This window comes from Gorilla gorilla, chromosome X, assembly GCF_029281585.2.
Source record: "Gorilla gorilla gorilla isolate KB3781 chromosome X, NHGRI_mGorGor1-v2.1_pri, whole genome shotgun sequence".
NCBI classification, from domain to species: domain Eukaryota; kingdom Metazoa; phylum Chordata; class Mammalia; order Primates; family Hominidae; genus Gorilla; species Gorilla gorilla.
Genome location: NC_073247.2, coordinates 164041599 through 164062741, shown reverse-complemented (window position 1 = coordinate 164062741; position 21143 = coordinate 164041599). Strand labels below are relative to the sequence as shown.

At 35.8% G+C, this 21143-nt stretch overlaps 1 protein-coding gene across 1 annotated transcript in view; it reads left to right on the top strand.

Moving 5' to 3' along the window:
• GABRA3 (gamma-aminobutyric acid type A receptor subunit alpha3) overlaps positions 1–21143 on the top strand; it is a 274967-nt gene that overhangs the window by 56861 nt on the left and 196963 nt on the right. The gene's annotated exons all lie outside the window — the stretch shown is intronic.

Genomic DNA, 21143 nt, shown 5'->3' with positions numbered 1-21143 from the left:
TTCTAAACTGTAAAATAAATAATAATACCTCATAGAGTTGTGAGGATTCAAAGATGCACATGTAGAATGCTTAGATTAGTGCCTGACACATGTAAATGATAAGTATTTGCTGATATTGTTATATTATTTGTAGTATGTCTCTTTATTCTTTATCATGACTTTTAGCTTGCATTCTGAGAATGTCTGGTTGTGTACCTTAGTCACATGCTAAATTACTGGTGGTGGCTGTCCATTCAGCATGGTCGTCTGATGTTATGCCTTGGTTTTTCCTTTTGCACATATACCCTTTACTCTTTTGGCAAAGCCATTCATTGCTGTGTTGTATTTCATTATTCATCCTGTCTTTCTGAGAAAGAATAGCACAGTAGTTGACTACTATTCTACTTCCACCTGTACCTGTATCATAATTGATAGCTCACCTTTCAATGTATATTGGTGTGTATTGTGGTTAAATTCTCAAACACCAGTGGTAGTTTTTCTTCCATGTGATCACTGGAGCGCATGTCATGGTGTCTCCTACCATTGCCATCTCCTCCTAAACCAAGGAATTCTTTCCCGTATTGTGGCTTTTCGATTATATATTGTGATCATCTGTACAATTTCAACTATGTGGCTGTTTTCTTTGTGTCATGTCTGTTTTCTTTTATGTGTAAGTGTTGGCTCATTCTCCATGGTAGACTGAGCACGTGTAAGGAATTTCTGCTCATATATTGTGTATGGGGTTGTACTATAGACTTTCGCTCATACACTATGATTGTGTAAAAATGCAGTCGTCATTGTCTACTCCTGAACTGATAAAAGGATGGAATCATCTGTATCATGAATAACAGTTTATTAATTTTGACAGTATCGTGTTTGTCTGTGCTTCTGCCATCCTGAATGTCAGTTCATATTGCAGGATTATCTGAGTGTGCCTGTGGTCAAATGTTCTGACTATTGTGGTGACTGCTCATACACCAAGAATGTCTAGCAATGGACTATACATTTATTTATGCAACAGGAATTATTGTTTCTATCAGCAATATAGCCATTAATTCCTCTGTTATGCATGTGTTTTTTAATTTACCATATCCATTAGAGGTAGCACAGCACCACTGATATATCATAAGGGTAGACTGCATTATATACAAATCACTTTTTTTCTGTTTTTCCCTAAAATAATAACATCTACCTCATATGCTTGTTTTTTTAAAGTGCTTAGTACTTGGTATATAATAAGTTCTAAATAATTATAATTTTTAATAATATCCTCATCATCGTTATCATCATTATTATACTAGATTTTTTTCTTCCTTCTCTATCATGGTTGGCAGCCTATGTTCTGGGGTTATCTTGGTGTGCGTTATAGTCTAATGGTTAAGCACTGGTGGTGGCTTTACAATGCACAAATGTTGTACAACCATTTGCCTTGATGTCATCTATAGGGCCATTGCCATCTGCTCCTGGACTATTTCATGCCATCTTATTTTGAAAATATTGTACCATGCCCATCTCAGTAAGTACCAGTCTATGGCTTTCTTGACCTACCATTTCTAATTTTTCCTCAAACATACTTGTATGTGCATCACCATAGTTATCTAATGTGCTCACATACCATGGTTTTCTGCATAAGGCATAATTGTGTCTACTGTTGTAATGAGATAGCCATCATTCATGTTATTGAAATAAGTTTATGTATCAAATTTATTTCATTTGAATTCCCTTTTTATGGTTTCCTGTCATTGCTGTCAGTTTCTGTATCATATCCTTTAGCTCTGTGTCCTTACTCTCAGCATACACTTTATAGTTATCTGATTGATGACTTTGACGAGCTGAGAGAAGAAGGCTTCAGACGATCAAATTACTCTGAGCTACGGGAGGACATTCAAACCAAAGGCAAAGAAGTTGAAAACTGATTGTATATTAGAAGTTCAAACACCAGGAATGCTTGTTCATACCACATTGCTATTTAAATATATACTGTGTTGTTTTACTTTTTACTATTGCCATTTACTTTGCCCCCAAATCTTTGTTCCTGTGTTGTATTTTTTTAATCTCAAATCTTATCCATGTGAACAAGCTCTAAACGATGTCTCTCTGCTCCTATATTTTTTTTTATCATTTACCATGCTTCCCTTCCACGTACCATATATAAAAAATCACACTTTTCTAAGCATGAGCCATTATAGTTTGATCCTGCACTGAAAATGCCATCTTCTGTGTATTGGACTATGTATTAGCTGATGCATGATGGTTTTTAGGTCCGGCACTGAGGTATTCTTCCCCTCCATCAGTGTTGTCTCCTTCTATATCATCTTCTCATAACATAGTCAAGAGCTCATTTTGCAGTTGTCTTGGGGTACATTGCGATCATATGGTATTCATGATCTCCTTTTGCATCATTGCCATCTGCTACATTCCTTCATATATCAATTACTGTCTGCACTTAGGCTGCATAGATGTGTTCTTGAATCATTGCTATCTCCTCTTATATAGCTGCTGTCAGCTCATGGTGCAGGGCTTTCCGATTATGCATCACAGTCAAATCCTCAGCCTCTAGTAGTGCCGCTTCATCACGCAGCATGGTTGTCTGGGAATGTGCTGTGGGATCTCCATTTGCATTAATTCCTTCAGCTCCTGGACCAAAGCCATTTTTAAAAATTCATGTTCTGTGTATCACATAACACAGTATTTGTGATTGCACCTGTACTGTGTCCATTTATTTCTGCATCATGGCTACTTCCTCCTGTTTCGTAAGTTTCAATTCATAATCTGAGGTTGTTTGTTATGTATCATGGTCAAATTATAAAACGCTGTTGATGGATATTTATGTGCTATGGTCTTCTTGATCTATGCCGAGGTTTTCTTTTTTATACCATTACCCTCTACTTCTGGACCAAAGCTACTACTTTCTATGCCTTGTGTGTGTTTAAGTCATGCAACACATATACTTCAGTAAGCAGATCATTAGTGACATCTCCTTCTGTCTTAAGTTGTAGAGTTGTGCATATTTACTATGTGTATCTATGCCTGAACTATGATTGTCTACTATAGTACTAAGAATGAAGTATTATAAGCCCTAGATGGTTAGCTCATATACCACATTTGCCTGCTCTTCTATTACCATTCTTTTCCTTTTTCATCTCCAAATGTCTACTGTTGCATGCCTTGCAGCACATGTGGCAGAGTTGTTTGAGTGTCCATTATAATGAATTTTTCAAACTTAAGTGATAGCTGTTCATGTACCCTGTGTGCTTGAGCATGTATTAGTATAATCTTTTGCACGGTTGCATCTGATCCTGAAGCAAATCCATTTGTTTCATAATTTAAAAAATATATGCAGTATCTGCCTGAATAATAACCATCCTATAGTTGTGTGCTTCAGCACTATTATGACATGTTTCATGATTTAATGACTTCATATTATTGGTGAAAACATCATTACTTCACTATGGATATCTACTTATTTACCATTGCAAATTTAGTATTCATTCTAAATAGTAGTGTTCTTGGAATAGTGATATCTTCTCATAAACAGTGGTTGTCAACTTACGCATTGTGAATATCGACTCATTTATGGTCAGGGTTAGCTGAACACATGCAGGGTGAGAATCTATAGTTGGCTACTGATTATTATTATGGACCACTAAGTTATGCAATTCAATGGTAATGCTCTTAAGAATGTTTATTTGTCCACTTTGATGATCATACATAGAAAATACACCATGATCAGGTGGGCACTCATTGATTGAACACTCCTGTGCTATAGTTATTCTCTTTGATAATATTTGTTTCAATTCCATTCTCTGTTTTCATTGTGTTACGACCTTGGACAAAACACTCTATCTCTTTGATTGAAAACTTATATTTCTGGGTTATATATCCTGACTTTCAAATATATTAATATATCATGTAAATTTTTCCACATAAAATAGTTCTAAAATGTAATTTTCACCTGTATAATATTTAGATGTATCAACGACCATTGTTTATTTAACCATTCTGTTAGTATGCACATTCAGTTTACTTTTTAAAATTTAACTAATATACTGTTATATTGCAGAAAATATATTTGAACATGACTTTTTTGAATCTTTGGTTTTTTTTCTGTCCAGTAGATTCCTAGAAGTGCAGTTACTGAGTCAAAGCATGGATTTTTTTTACAGGCCTTTTATTCATGCTGCCAGATTGTTTACAAGGAAGGAAGCATAGATTTACGCTCATACTAGCAGATATATGGAATTCTTGTCTCGTCCTATCTTCAACAGAATTGTTTAGCATTTTTTAAAAAAGCTTTTGTTCATTTGATAGGTGAAGTGGTGCCTTGTTGCTTTAATTGCATTTCTTCAATCAATCTTAAGACTAAGTTTTTAAGGATATATATCAATGTAATCAACAGTCTGAAATTTTTATTATTCAACTGTGCATAGGACTTATTTTTCTGTGCTTTAGTTTAAAAATATGAAACACTATATATGTAAATATAATTATCACACAAAGATGCACGCTGTTTTAGAATAATTAAGAAGTGAACACCTGTAGAACCACTAAGTCAACAGCTATAACATTGTGGGTACTCCAGAAGCCTGTAATGAACTTATTTCTAATTTCAATCTTTTCTTTCCCACTTTACTTCCACTATCCTTAATCTTACTTTTAAAAATAACTTTATTATATGTATAACAAAATACAGTTTAGTTTTGCTGTTTTTGAACTTTATATGAATGGAATCATGATTTTCCTTTGTGGCTTCTTTTTTTTGTTATTATTATACTTTAAGTTTTAGGGTACATGTGCACAATGTGCAGCTTAGTTACACATGTATACATGTGCCATGCTGGTGTGCTGCACCCATTAACTCGTCATTTAACATTAGGTATATCTCCTAAAGCTATACCTCCCCCCTCCCCCACCCCACAACAGTCCCCAGAGTGTGATGTTCCTCTTCCTGTGTCCAAGTGTTCTCATTGTTCAATTCCCACCTATGAGTGAGAACATGTGGTGTTTGATTTTTTGTGCTTGCGATAGTTTACTGAGAATGATGATTTCCAATTTCATCCATGTCCCTACAAAGGACATGAACTCATCATTTTTTATGGCTGCATAGTATTCCATGGTGTATATGTACCACATTTTCTTAATCCAGTCTATCATTGTTGGACATTTGGCTTGGTTCCAAGTCTTTGCTATTGTAAATAATGCCGCAATAAACATATGTGTGCATGTGTCTTTATAGCAGCATGATTTATAGTCCTTTGGGTATATACCCAGTAATGGGATGGCTGGGTCAAAAAGTATTTCTGGTTTTAGATCCCTGAGGAATCGCCACACTGACTTCCACAAGGGTTGAACTAGTTTACAGTCCCACCAACAGTGTAAAAGTGTTCGTATTTCTCCACATCCTCTCCAGCACCTGTTGTTTCCTGACTTTTTAATGATCGCCATTCTAACTGGTGTGAGATGGTATCTCATTGTGGTTTTGATTTGCATTTCTCTGATGGCCAGTGATGGTGAGCATTTTTTCGTGTGTTTTTTGGCTGCATAAATGTCTTCTTTTGAGAAGTGTCTGTTCATGTCCTTCGCCCACTTTTTGATGGGGTTTTTTGTTTTTTTCTTGTAAATTTGTTTGAGTTCATTGTAGATTCTGGATATTAGCCCTTTGTCAGATGAGTAGGTTGCAAAAATTCATGAGTGAACTCCCATTCACAATTGCTTCAAAGAGAATAAAATACCTAGGAATCCAACTTACAAGGGATGTGAAGGACCTCTTCAAGGAGAACTACAAACCACTGCTCAATGAAATAAAAGAGGATACAAACAAATGGAAGAACATTCCATGCTCATGGGTAGGAAGAATCAATGTCATGAAAATGGCCATACTGCCCAAGGTGATTTATAGATTCAATGCCATCCCCATCAAGCTACCAATGACTTGCTTCACAGAATTGGAAAAAACTACTTTAAAGTTCATATGGAACCAAAAAAGAGCCCACATCGCCAAGTCATTCCTAAGCCAAAAGAACAAAGCTGGAGGCATCACGCTACCTGACTTCAAACTGTACTACAAGGCTACAGTAACCAAAACAGCATGGTACTGGTACCAAAACAGAGATATAGATCAATGGAACAGAACAGAGCCCTCAGAAATAACACTGCATATCTACAACTATGTGATCTTTGACAAACATGAGAAAAACAAGCAATGGGGAAAGGATTCTCTATTTAATGGTGCTGGGAAGACTGGCTAGCCATATGTAGAAAGCTGAAACTGGATCCCTTCCTTACACCTTATATGAAAATTAATTCAAGATGGATTAAAGACTTAAACGTTAGACCTAAAACCATAAAAACCCTAGAAGAAAACCTAGGCATTACCATTCCGGACATAGGCATGGGCAAGGACTTCATGTCTAAAACACCAAAAGCAATGGCAACAAAAGCCAAAATTGACAAATGGGATCTAATTAAACTAAAGAGCTTCTGCACAGCAAGAGAAACTACCATCAGAGTGAACAGGCAACCTACAAAATGGGAGAAAATTTTCGCAACCTTTGTGGCTTCTTGCTTGTTAATTTAACGTTAGGTTTGTGAGATGTGTACAGGTTGTTGCATGTAATTACAGTTCATTCTGTTTCATTGTGGTATGGTATTCCTTTGTATGAATACAGCACAATGTATTCATTCTATTGTAAGATAGACCTTCAGATTGTTTCCAGTTCTGTTTTTACAGAACAGTGTTTCTATGAACATGCTTTAACAATTATCCTGGTGCATTAATATATGTTTCTTTAACATATATGTCTAACAGTAGAAATAGTACATCATGTATATGTGTATCATCAAATTTATAGTCTAATGCTAAACTTTTCTCCAAAGAGTTTGTACCATTTTATACTCCTACCTGAAGTGTAAGAGATTTCTTGTGCTTCATTATTCTTGCCAAACTTTGTATTATGAGACTTTAAATTTTTTTGTCAATCATTTAGTTTGTGGTGAGAGCTTATTGTCTAATTTCTAATTTCTAAATTTCTAATTTTCATTATCATGATTATTAATGAGGCAAACACTTTTTCTTATGGTTAATGACAATTTGACCTTCCTTTTTTGTGAAGTGCCTTTTTAAGTCTTTTGTCCATTTTTCTATTGGATTTTCTCTCTTTTTCTTATGATGTTGTAGGAATTCTTTGGATAATGTTTCTTTATCAGATATACGTATGATGCGTGACAAACGTCTACCATTCGATATTTGTTGTTTACTCACTTTCTTGCATCTTTTAATGAACAGAGATCTGAATTTTAATGTAGTCTGTTTTAACAGTTGCTTCCTTTATAGGTTATCACTTTGTGTAAGTTTAAGAAATATTCTCTTACTCTGTGAAGAAGTTCATTTGTATTGTACAGGCTTTATCATTTTGCCTTTCATATTTAGATCTTCAATCCACCTGCAATACATTTTTGTATACTATGGGTAAGGTTACAATTTAATTTTGTATAAATTTTGAAAATAGCAAATTGTCCTACAACCATTTATTGAAAAGCCTGTATTTGCCAGAAAGTCTTTGGTGCTACTTTAGTCACAAATCAATTGTCTTATAAACCTATATCTGTTTCTGAACTCTCTATTCGATGCCATTTGTTTATCTCTTCTGGCACCAGTACCCTCTGTGCTAATTAATTTTTTTTAAATAGTCTTTTTTCTATTTCTCTGAAAAATGTCATTGGTATTTTGGTAAGGTTTTCATTAAATCTGTAGATCGCTTTGGGTAGTATGGAGATTGAAAAACATTAATTCTTTCAATTTATGAACATGAGCTATCTTTCCATTTATTTGTGTTTTCTTCAATGTCTTTAATCAGTGTTCTATAGTTTTCAGCATACAGGTCTTTTACCTACTTGGCTGAATTTACACCCAATATATTATTTTTGTTGCTGTTATAAATGGGGTTGTTTTCTTGATTTTTCTTTTTGGGTAGTTCGTTCATAGTATGTAGAAAGGCTCCTGATTTTTGTAAGGGTATTTTGTATCCTTCAACTTTACTGAGTTTGTTAATCAGCTTGGATAGGTTTTTCTTTTTTTTTCTTTTTTTTTTTGTGCTGGAGTCTGTAGGGTTTTCCACATATAAAAATCGTGTCATCAGTAACCAGAGACAATTTCGCCTCTTCCTTTCCATTGAGAATGCTTTTTAACTCTTTCTCTTGCTTAATTGCTCTGGCTAGAAATTCTTTTACTAAGCTGAAAAGAAGTGGCAAGGGTGGGCATCCTTGTCTTGTTTCTGATATTAGAGGAAAAACTTTTAACTTTTCGCTGTCGAGAATGATGTTAGCTGCAGGTTTGGCATGTATGGCCTTTATCGAGGGTTTTTTTTTTTTTTTTTTGTAATCGAGAGTGTTGAATTTTGTCACATTCTTTTTCTAAATTGATTGAGATGATCATAGGGATTTTACCCTTTGCTTTCTTAATATGGAGTATCATAAATTTTTGATTTGCATATATTAAACCATCTTTGCATTCTAATAGACATAAATCCCAGTTGATCATGGTAAATGATTCTTTCAGTGTGTTATTGAATTTGCTTTGCTAATGTTTTGTTGAATGGTTTTGAATCTATATTTATCAGGGATATTGGCCTGTAATTTTCTTTTCTTTTCTTTCTTTCTTTTTTTTTTTTTTTTTGAGATGGAGTCTCACTCTGTCACCCAGGCTGGAGTGCAGTGGCGTGATCTTGGCTCACTGCAAGTTCCACCTCCCAGGTTCGTATCATTCTCCTGCATCAGCCTCCCGAGTAGCTGGGACTATAGGCGCCCGCCACCATGCCCGGCTAATTTTTTTTGTATTTTCAGTAGAGACGGGGTTTCATCGTGTTAGCCAGGATGGTCTCTATCTCCTGACCTCGTGATCTGCCTGCCTCGGCCTCCCAAAGTGCTGGGATTACAGGTGTGAGCCACCATGCCTGGCTGGCCTGTAATTTTCTTTGTATGTGTGTGTGTTCTTGTCTAGCTTTGGTATTAAGGTGTTGAAAAAAAATCGTTAAATTTATATGATACTAGAAAAGATCCAGAATAGCCAAAATAATCTTGAGCAAAAAGAACAAATGTGAAGGCATCACTGTCCTTGATTTCAAAGTCTATTATAAAGCAATTGTAATCAATCAAAACAATATGGTACTGGCATAAAAAGAGACACATCGACCAATGGAACAGGATAGGAAGCCCAGAAATAAGCCCATATATTTATGGTCCTTTGATTTTTGACAAAGGTGCCAAGAACATGCAATGGGTAAAGGATGGTCTCTTTAATAAATAGTGTTGGGAAAACTGAATATACACATGCCAAAGAATGAAATTGGACCCTCATCTCACACCATATTAAAAAATCAGCTCCAATAAATTAGAGACTTAAACATAAGACCTACAACTATAAAACAACTAGAAAAAAAACATGAGAAAAAGCTCTATGACAGTGGCCTGGGCAATACTTTTTTGTCTATGACCCCAAAAATACAGGCAACAAAAGCAAAAATAGACAAGATGCCATCAAATTAAAAAGTCTCTGCACAGCAAAGGAAACAACACAGTAAAGAGGCAACTCCCTTTATGGTAGAATGATTTATAATCCTTTGGGTATATACCCAGTAATGGGATTGCTGGGTCAAATGATATTTCTAGTTCTAGATCCTTCAGGAATCGCCACACTGTCTTCCACAATGGTTGAACTAATTTACACTCCCACAAACCGTGTAAAAGCATTCCTGTTTCTCCACATCCTCTCCAGCATCTGCTGTTTCTTGACTTTTTAATGATCGCCATTCTAACTGGTGTGAGATGGTATCTCATTGTGGTTTTGATTTGCATTTCTCTAATAACCAGTGATGATGAACTTTTTTTCATATGTTTGTTGGCTGCATAAATGTCTTCTTTTGAGAAGTGTCTGTTAATATCCTTTGCCCACTTTTTGATGGGGTTATTTGTTTTTTTCTTGTAAATCTGTTTAAGTTCTTTGTAGATTCTGGATGTTAACCCTTTGTCAGATGGATAGATTGCAGGCGTATGTTTATTGCGGCACTGTTCATGTTAGCAAAGACTTGGAACCAACCCAAATGCCCATTAATGATAGACTGGATAAAGAAAATGTGGCACATATGCACCATGGAATACTATGCAGCCATAAAAAACAATAAGTTCATGTCCTTTGCAGGGACATAGATGATGCTGGAAACCATCATTCTCAGCAAACTAACACAAGAACAGAAAGCCAAACACCGCATGTTCTCACTCATAAGTGGGAGTTGAACAATGAGAACATATGGACACAGGGAGGGGAACATCACACACCAGGGCCCGTTGGCGGGTGGGGGGGTTAGGGGAGGGATAGCGTTAGGAGAAATACCTAATGTAGATGACAGTTTGATGGGTGCAGCAAACCACCATGGCACCTATGTAACAAACCTCCACGTTCTGCACATGTACCTCAGAACTTAAAGTATATATAATAAAAAAGAAACAAGTATCAATGACTGAATAAATGCTTAAATATATTAAGAAGAGACAACCCCCTGAATGAGAGAAAATATTTACAAACCATGCATCTGATAAGAGGTTAGTATCCAAAATACATAAGGAACTCACACAACTCAATAGCAGGAAAACAAATAACTGGATCAAAAAATGGGCAAACAACTTGAACGGACATTTCTCAAAAGAACATATACAAATGGCAAACAAGTACATGAAAAAAATGCTCAGCATCACTACTCTTCAGGGAAATGCAAATTAAAAGCACAATCAGTGTCTTAGCTAATTTTGTGTTTCTATAAAGGAATACCTGAGGCTGGGTAATTCATAAAGAAAAGAAGTTTATTTAGTTCACAGTTCTGTAGGCCGTGCAAGAAGCATGGTGTCAGCATCCACTGGCTGCTGGTCAGGGCTTTTGTGTTGTGCTGAAATGTGACAGAGAAAGTCAAAGGGGAAGCCGGCATGTGCAAAAGGAGATAAAATCTGAGGGGTGTCCTAGCTTTATAACAATTCACTCTCCTAGGAACGAATCTATTTCCCCAAGAACCAATCCAGACTTGAGAGATAAAGAATTCACTCACTACTGCTAGAACAGCACTAAGTCATTAATGACAGATCTGCCCCCATGACCCAAACATCTTTCACTAGACCCCACCTCCCAACACTGCCACACTGGGCATCAGATCTCAGTATAAGCTTGGTGGGGCTAGACAAACCATATTCATAACATAGCAATGATATATCACCTCACACCTGTAAGACAGGCTTTTATCAAAAAGATGAAAGATAAGTGCCGGCATTGATACAGAGAAAAGGGAACTCTTGTACATTGTTGGTGGGAATGTAAATTACATTATCAAAAATGATACAGAAGTTCCTCAAAAAACTAAGAATAGAACTACCATATGATCCAGTAACCTCACTTGTGGGTATATACCCCAAAAGAAGGAGATCAATATGTTGAAGAGATATCTGCACTCCCATGTTTGTTGCAGCACTGTTCACGATAGCCAAGATTTGGTAGCAACCTAAGTGGCCATCAACAGATGAATAGATAAAGAAAATGTGGTATATATACACAATGGAATACTATTCAGCCTTAACGAAGAAGGAAATCTTGCCATTTGTGACAATATAGATGAACCTGAAGGATACTATGCTAACTGAAATAAGCCAGGAACGGAAAGACCAATAGCACATTCTCTTTTATGTGAAATCTAAAAAAGTTGAATTCATAGAAGCAGAGTAGAATGATACTTACCAGAGATTGGGTGGGGTAGAGAGAAAGGAATGGAAAGTTGTTGACCAAAGGGTAACGATGTTTCAGATAGACAGGAGGAATAGGTTTTGAGATCTATTGCACAGCAGGGCAACTGTAGTCAGTAATAATGTATTGTATATTTCAAAATGAAGGAGTAAATTTCAAATGTCTTACCATAAAAAGATGATAGGTAAGAAAAGTGATCGATATGTTAATCATCTTGATTTAATCATTCCACATGTATACGTATATCAAAACATCACATTTAAATACAAAAATTAGCCAGGCATGGTGGTGGGCGCCTCTAATCCCAGCTACTCAGGAGGCTGAGGCACGAGACTCACTTGAACCCGGGAGGCAGAGGCTGCAGTGAGCCTAGATCGCGGCACTGCACTCCAGCCTGGGTGACAGAGCAAGACTCCATCTCAAAAAAAAAATCACATTGTACCCCATAAATGTATACAACAATGATTTGTCAATTAAAAATATCAGTCCTGATATTTGGTAAAGTCCTTTTGCCTTATTCTTCAAAACTTCAAGAGGCTATTGTTTGCTTTGCATTTCCATATAAATTTTGGAATTTCTTTGTCAAATTTTATCAACCAATCAAAAAATAAGCCCAAAGAAAAGGAAGATGATAGTAAATATCTATTATGTTATTTTCTATTTCAAAAATTTATCATCATATTTTAATTATCATCTTCTTTCTTTTGGGGCTTTAATTTTAATCTCATTCTTTCTGATTGAACTAGGTGCTTAGCTCATTACTTTTTTTTATCTTTTTAATATACGTGTTTAAGGCTACATGGCTTTCCTTAAGTACTGTGCAAGCTGTATGCCATAATTTTGATAGTAATTTTGTTATTGTACAGTTAAGAATATGTTCTAATGTGTATTTTGATTTTATTTCACCATGAGTTATTTAGAAGTGTGTTTCTTAATTTTCAACCACTTATCAATGTTATCATTATCACCTAATTACTAATTTCTACCTTAATTGCATGTGGCAGGATAAGATATCCTATATTATTTTAATAATTGAAATTTGTTGTGATTTTCTTTATAGCCTTGTACATTTTTGTAAATATACCTAGTGAGATTTTTTAAATGTGTATTTTCTTTTGCCATCAATGGGTATGGTATTCTCCATATTTCCATGAGGTCAGATTTGTTACTCGATCTTGTTCAAATCTTCTGTATCTGTCCTAACTTCTTTAATCTCTCTAATATGTTAATTTCTGAAAGAGATATGTTATGATGAGAGACATCTATGTTTTGTGTAGTTTTGTTAATTTTGCTTTATATATTTTGAATCTTCATTATTAGGTGTATAGAAATTTATTATATCTCCCTGGTAAGTTGAACCTTTTTTCTCATTATTTCTAGTAAAACCTTTCACATAAAATTCTTTATTTCTTATTAAAAAATAGATGATTTTTTGGTTAATAATTACATAACATATATACTGTCAACTTTTCTGTTTTCTTATGTGTTAGATATGACTCATAAACAATATGTAGTTAATTTAGTTTTAATCACTTTTAATCTTTCTGATAACTTTTTTATTTGCACCAGAGCCTTTAGTTCCTTTACATGTAAAAAATCGCTGATATATCTGGGTTTGAAACTATCATCTTCTTTTAATGCTTTCTATTTAGCTTGCCCATTTTATGTTTATTTTCCTTTTGTGTGTGTGTTTTTTTCATTTATTTATTTTATATTTGGATCAATAGCTTTAAAATCATTTTTCTCATCTTCTAATATAGAAGACATACAGTCTATTTTTATTTAGATTTAGTGGGTGTCTTAGTAATACACACATTTTACTTTCTAAAGTCTTTTTATATCTGGAAGTTGTATTTGATTCTTTAATAAAATCATCTAGTTTATTGTTTAAATATCCTGTTCTCTGCAGATATTTTAAACTTCTTTTGGTGGAGGTCCTAAACCTTTTATATAATATGCACCTGATAAATTCAATATCTGAAGTATGGGGATTTGCTTTCTGCTCTAGCTGTTTCTGTTGTTTCTCTCTCATTGTGCCTAGATTCCTTGTTTTAGTGATCTTTCTCTGTATACCGACCAATGTCTGCGAAAAATTATTTATGGGGGTTTCCCAAAGCCTAATACAAAAATGTCATTTTCTAGTGATGATTTATGTTTACTTCTGCAGGTCACCTGAGGCAGAGTTTGCAGGTACTTTAAATTAAATTCATGACTTGAGATTTATTGGATCAAACATTAATGTGAATTTGAGTTGCAAACTTAAGAGAGTAAGAGAGGCCTGCTTGTGGTTTAAACCCTTTTGCAGGGGGATCGTTTTGTCTGTTTTATTTGTCTCAATTTGTCTATGCTCTGTTCAAACTAAAGCAACTCTCTTGCAGTCTCCTGGGGTTTGAAGAAGATACACAGGCATGCTTCTGATTCATCAATAATCTGAAATTGTAGCATGTGTTTGTGTGTATGTGTGTGCATGCATGTTGTCAGACTCCACACCAGTTGAAAATTCTAGGCTTTGGTTTATGCACTCCTTGCTCTATGAGGCTGTCAAAACTACAACATGGTTTGGTAGCTCTGTATTTATTTTCTCTTACTTTTCCTTGGATTGCTGTTTTTGTTTTCTTTTTTTTAAAATTTCCTTAGGTTGTTTTTCTTTCTCTCTTATTTAATCATAAAGACATTGAGTAATGGCAATTTATTAATTTATCCATCTGTACAGTTTTGGGTTTATTCTCCCCAAAATAAAGTTTTGCTTTGTAGTTTTGCTGCCTTAATTATTCTTGAGATGGTGTTATTTAGAGAACAAATTTCAATTTCTGTTTAGTCTGTTGTGTTAATTATGATGTTTGAATCTGTCTTCATATTTGTCAGCTTAGTCATTGCAAACTGAGTGCTGTGTTAATTTACATTAACACCCAATTTCTTTCATTTATCTGTTATTTCTAAGATTTTATTTTATTTAGTCTGCAGTATTATTATTGAAAGCAGAAGGTTTTATGAGTTGTTGCTAATAGTGGGGATGGGTAAAGAATAGCAACTATACCTATATATACCTCACAGAAGAGTACAGTACAAAATATATTATGTCATGGAATGACCACATACATTTTTTGCTAGTTCAGCCCCTAGGTTTCTAAATTACGGTGTTTATGTGACATTGGTTTGTCTTTTCCTAACAGTCTTTGAGTATTTTTAGAAGATGAAACATGTGTTGTATAGTACAGGAATGTTTATCTGAATCCATTCTCAATAGCAATGTATATAATCAAATTCCCTTTTAGACATTGGATTTTTGCCTGTTTTCCATTATTCTTGACAATCAAACTTCCTTCCACCCACTGTTTTCTGTTATTCCTGTCTCTCTTAATGAGAATTTCAGAGGTGATATATTTTCAGTTGTGTTAACTCAGAGGCAAGGAGCCCCACATTAGAGGTATCCATATAGAAACCCACAAAAATATTGAATAGAATTAGACAGAACTGCAGTGTAATTAGATTGGTATCATTAAATTCAGTAAGGAAGAAGGCAGAATGTAGATGATTAAAAAATAAACAGAAGGCAATTAAGCTGGAGTAAACAATTATAAATTACTAATTCAAGAAACTTGATTGATAAAAGAAAGAAGGTAACAGCTAGAAAGAAACATATTGGTAGAATTTGTCTTACAGTGGAAGAAACTTTATTATGTTTATAGTCTAAGAGAAAGGAGTCATTAGAGAACAAGAGATTTAAGATATAGGTGAGAAAGAGAGTCGATGGAAAGGAAAAAAGTTGATGAGGTCAGGATCTTAGGTTGAGAGATTATCCTAACATAGGGAAGGTTCACCTCATTTTCTGAAACAAAAAGAAAAAGTAAGGATGCATATAAAAGTGAGTTAATTTTGTAGGTTGAGACAAGCTGATGTCTTAAATCGGGTTTCACACAAGCAGGCTCGGAGATTAGGATTCATATGAAGGTAGTTTATTGGGAAGTGTTCCCAGAAAAAAAAAAAATAAGAGTTTTGGGAAGTGGGGCAAGGAAGTGAGGGTGGCCAAGCAAGGGTAATGTATCAAGCAAAGTACCGTGGAAACTGTGTGGGTCACACCTCACTGTCGCCCCTATCAGGGAGCTGCATTATTTGTACTTCCGTATCTGTCAGTCTTAGTTTAGGGCTGCCCTAGTTTGGAAACTCAAATTCTCAGGCAATTCTGATTGTCAGTGTGCACAGGCAAAAGTTAGTTTCAGCAACCTGAGGACAGCTCTAATCCTCAGACAAAGAAATGCAGATGCTGCCTTTTGGGAGGGAAGGCTCAATGGAGTCAAGGTATATGAAACTGGTGAAGAGATCCAAGGAGATATGAATGCGACATTAATAATTAGCTAGTGTCTAATATGGGTGGTTTGTCTCTTCTGATCATCTTGACTTTGTACTGAAAGAATATACTAGTTTCCTTAAATAGGCAACTTGAGAAGAATGACAAAGGTTTAAAATAGTTAAGAGGAATAGGGAAGAGGACTGGTTTATGACAAATTGAAGGATTATTGAAGAATGCTGGTATTGGAAATAATGAATTTATTGTGGAATTTTCTTCAGCTGCTTTCATCAGTCTAAGACAGAACAGATTGTTTGTGGATTGATCCCAAATAGGGTTTCTAGACAAATACAGTGGAAGGTCATATAAACAAGGTGCTGAAAGAGTAGTCCAAGTAATTTACTTTGGATCCAGCCTTGAAATGAAAGGAAGTAACACTAGGCAAGTCCAAGAGCCTGGGTGACAATGAAAGGATCAACAGACTAGAACACTAATTTCAAAGAGCAAGTGGAGTAGAAGTAAAAGTTTATAAACTAGAAGAATAACAGAATAAGGTCAAACATCAAATACCATAGTTTAATATTTGTGATATAGGAGCAATTATGATAAGATACAGGGTGTGATTGAATGGAAGAGAAAGTCATAGAGATTGTGCAGATCAAATAACTATGATAGATATATTATCTACACAAACAGTGAAATACTGAAAATGATAGAGGGATATGAAAAGCATGAACTTTGGTTATTGTAGCCTTGTAGTATAGTTTGAAGCGGGGAGTGTGATGCCTCCAACTTTGTTCTTTTTGCTTAGGATTAACTATTTGGGCTCTTTTTTGGTTCCATATTAATTTTAAAGTAGTTTTTTCTAATTCTGTGAAGAATGTCGATGGTAGTTTAATGGGAATATAAATTACTTTGGGCAGTATGGCCATTTTCATGGTATTGATTCTTCCTATCCATGAACATGGTCCTGGCACAAGAACAGACACATCGACCAATGGAACAGAAAAGAGAACTCAGGAAAAAGACCACACACCTACAATAATCTGATCTTTGACAAACTTGACAAAAACAAGCAATGTGGAAAGGATTTCCTATTTAATAAATAGTGCTGGGAGAACTGGCTAGCCATATGCAGAAAATTGGAACTGGACCCCTTCCTTATACCTTATACAAAAATTAACTCAAGATGGATAAAAGACTTAAATGTAAAACCAAAAACTATAAAATGAAGAAAATCCTAGAAGAAAATCTAGGTAATACCATTCAGGATATAGGCATAGGCAAACATTTCATGACAAAAACATCAAAAGCAATTGCAACAAAAGCAAAAATTGGGCCAAGCACGGTGGCTCATGCCTGTAATCCCAACACTTTGAGAGGCCGAGACAGGCAGATCACGAGGTCAGGAGATCGAGACCATCTTGGCTAACACAGTGAAACCCTATCTCTACTAAAAATACAAAAAGTCAGCCAGGTGTGGTGGCGCGTTCCTGTAGTCCCAGCTACTCGGGAGGCTGAGGCAGGAGAATGGCGTGAACCTGGGAGGTGGAGCTTGCAGTGAGTGGAGATTGTGCCACTGCACTCCAGCCTCTCCAGCCTGGGTGACAGAGCGAGATTCCGTCTCAAAAAAAAAAAAAGAAAAGAAAAGAAAAGAAAAGAAAAAATTGACGAATGGTATCTAATTAAACTAAAGAGCTCCTCCACAACAAAAGAAACTATCATCAGAGTGAACAGACAACCTACAGAGTGGGAGAAAATGGTTGCAATCTATCCATCTGACAAAGGTTTGCTATATAGAGTCTACAAGGAATCTAAACAAATTTACAAGCAAAAAACCCCATTAAAAAGTGGGCAAAGGACATGAACAGACACTCCTCACAAGACATTCATGTGGCCAACAAACATATGAAAAAATGCTCAATATCATTGATCATTAGAGAAATGCAAATGTCCATCAGTGATAGACTGGATTAAGAAAATGTGGCACATACACACCATGGAATACTATGCAGCCATAAAAAAGGATGAGTTCATGTCCTTTGTAGCAACATGGATAAAGCTGGAAACCATCATTCTGAGCAAACTATCCCAATGACAGAAAACCAAACGCCGCATGTTCTCACTCATGGGTGAGAATTGAACCATGAGGACACTTGGACACAGGGCAGGGAACATCACACACCGGGGCCTGTTGTAGGGTGGGGGGATGGGGGAGGGATAGCATTGGGAGAAATACCTAATGTAAATAACGAGTTAATGGGTGCAGCAAACCAACACGACACATGTATACATATGTAACAATCCTGCACGTTGTGCACATGTATCCTAGAAGTTAAAGCATAATAATAATAAAAAAAGAGAAATGCAAATCAAAACTACACTTTGAGATGCCATCTTACGCCAGTCAGAATGGCGATTATTAAAAAGTCAAGAAACAATAGATGTTGGCAAAGTTGCAGAGGAAAAGGAATACTTTTACACTGCTGATGGGAACGTAATTAATTCAACCACTGTGGAAGACAGTGTGGCAATTCCTCAAAGATCTAGAAACAGAAATACCATTTGACCCAGCAATCCCACTTCTGGGTATATACCTAAAGGAATACAAATCACTTTATTATAAAGATACATACACGTGTATGTTCATTGCACACATGGGGAGGAACAATATACACTGGGGCCTCTCCACAGTGGGTTGGGGGAAGAAGAGCATCAAGAATACCTAATGAATTCTGGGCTTAATACTTAGGTGATGGGTTGATCTGTGCAGCAAACTATCATGGCACATGTTTACCTATGTAACACACCTGCACATCCTGCACATGTACCCTGGAACTTAAAATAAAAGTTGAAGAAAAAATAGTATACAGAAAAGCCACAATAAGATAGAAGTATGAACTGAGCATAGTTTCCGAATCAATGTCGGGAGGCTTCAAGGAGGCAGACGTAAGATTGAAAGGCAGAGAGTGATACAGATAGGAGGCATGAACCTCAAATAAGAAGGACTGTGGTGCACATGCATAGATGAGAGATGGTTTCAACGTGGCATTGAAAAAATAAGATAGTTCTCATCTTGTCTCTCAGTTGCATAATATATGGGAGTATGCACATGCCACACTTCGGGGAAAGTTAATGAAGTAGTGTTTATAATATAAAGCCCAATTTATTTAAGGCAAAGAAAACAGAAAAGTTTTCCTTTAAAAAGTTGAGAGCATAGAATAATTTGTTTTCCATAAAATGAAGGATTGAAAGGGCATGGGGGAAAGGTTTTAGAAAAGTAGCATAGTCTTGAGATTATACCTCTGAGAAGAAAAGGATGCCCAGAGTTGTGTGAGCATGAACTCATGAAAAAATTCACTCTTTTTTTCCAACAAATATTTTATTGAGTAACAGTCATGTGCTAGGCTCTACTCTATGGCCCAGAGTTAGAGTTAAGTTCCTGCACTAATGAAGCTTATATCCAGTGGGAGAAATGGAAATAAGTAAGTACATAATGTAATTTTGCGTAGTTATATATCCCATAAGAAAGTGGAATTGGATAAGGAGGCAAAGAGATATATGGGAAAAGCATTTATGACAGAGGAAAGAGCAAGTACAAAGTCCCTTAAGGCTGGGTGTTTTCAAGGAATATTAGGAAAACAAGTGTGAATTGGTATGAGTAGGGGAGACCGAAAGTAGAAAGAGGTGAGGTTTTAGAGGTAGCCAGTGGTCAAATAAAGTAGATTCTTATAGGTCATGGCAAGTACTTAGGATTCCGAAAATATCCACTAGGAAAGTTTGAGAAGAGAGTGAGTCTGACTTATATATCTATTTTTTTCTAAAAACCCCTCATTCTGACTGCTGTCCAGAGAATGGACTATAAGGGGGCAAGAGTTGCAGCAGAGAGATAAGTTAGCCATTCATTGCAGTCATGGGGGTGGTTTTGAACAGCTAGGGGGCAATGAAAGTATTGAGAAGTGGTCAGAGTCTGGGTCTGTTCCAAAATCAACAAGATAAGCTGATAGTTTGAATATAGGGCATGGAAGAGAGAAATCAAGGTATGGATATGGATCGGATAGGGATGGCTTTGATATGTAAGGGAAGAGTCCTTGGTCCCGTGTTCTTGTTTTTCTTCATTGATTCACTTTTTGGCTGTTTTGTTCACTGCTGTATTCCTAGCACTTAGAATGGTGCCTGGTACATAGATGATACTCCATAAATTTTGAATGAATTAATACTAAGAGTGGATTCAGTGGAGTGATAGATGAAAATACTTGATTGATATAGATAGTATAAGGGAATGATTGTAGAGGAAGTTGAGATAGAGATAATTATTGAAATGGGTTACCATAAAAGGCAGGCAGAAAAATTGAGAAAGGGTTGGAGGAATGTCAGGTCAAGGGATGATTTTTTTTTCAAAATGATCGATGATATCGCATCACTTTTATGCTGCAAGGAATGAGCCAGTATAGAGGGACAAACTGACAAGTGTGGGAGAGATGAGACAATAACCAAATAATACATTTGACCAGGAGACAGGAAATGGGACCCAGGGCACATGTGGGGGTGCTTGCATTAGATAGGAGCAGACACTCCTGGTAACAGGGAAAAGGTTAAAGTATATGGCTGACATTCTGGTAGGTTGGTATAGTTGATATTAGGAAGAAGAGCACATGGTCTTTTGATTGCTTGGTAAAATAAGAAGCAAAGCTATTTGCAGAGATTCTGGGAGAAGAGTTATTCTCCCAGAGAGAAAAGAAAGTAAAATATTATCTCTTGAGAGTGGGAGAGTGAATTGGTTTGGCAAGTGCAAAAGGATCGTGGGACATTGAAGTATGTTGAAGAAAATTTTTAAAGAGAGGCCAGTCAGGCATTATGCAGATTTTTCCAGATATATTAAGGTGCTTATTTGTAGATGGAGAGTTGGATTTGACCAAGGTTTATGTTTTTCCAGGCAGGTACAGTACAGTATGAGAGATACAAGTGTATTCAGGGTGTATACCAGAGAATGATTATACTGATTTTAATTATGGACTATGTATGTTATCCAAGCAGGGTAAGAAAGGAAATGAGAACATGAAGATGATGATGAGCAATTCTAAGATTGTAAGATCA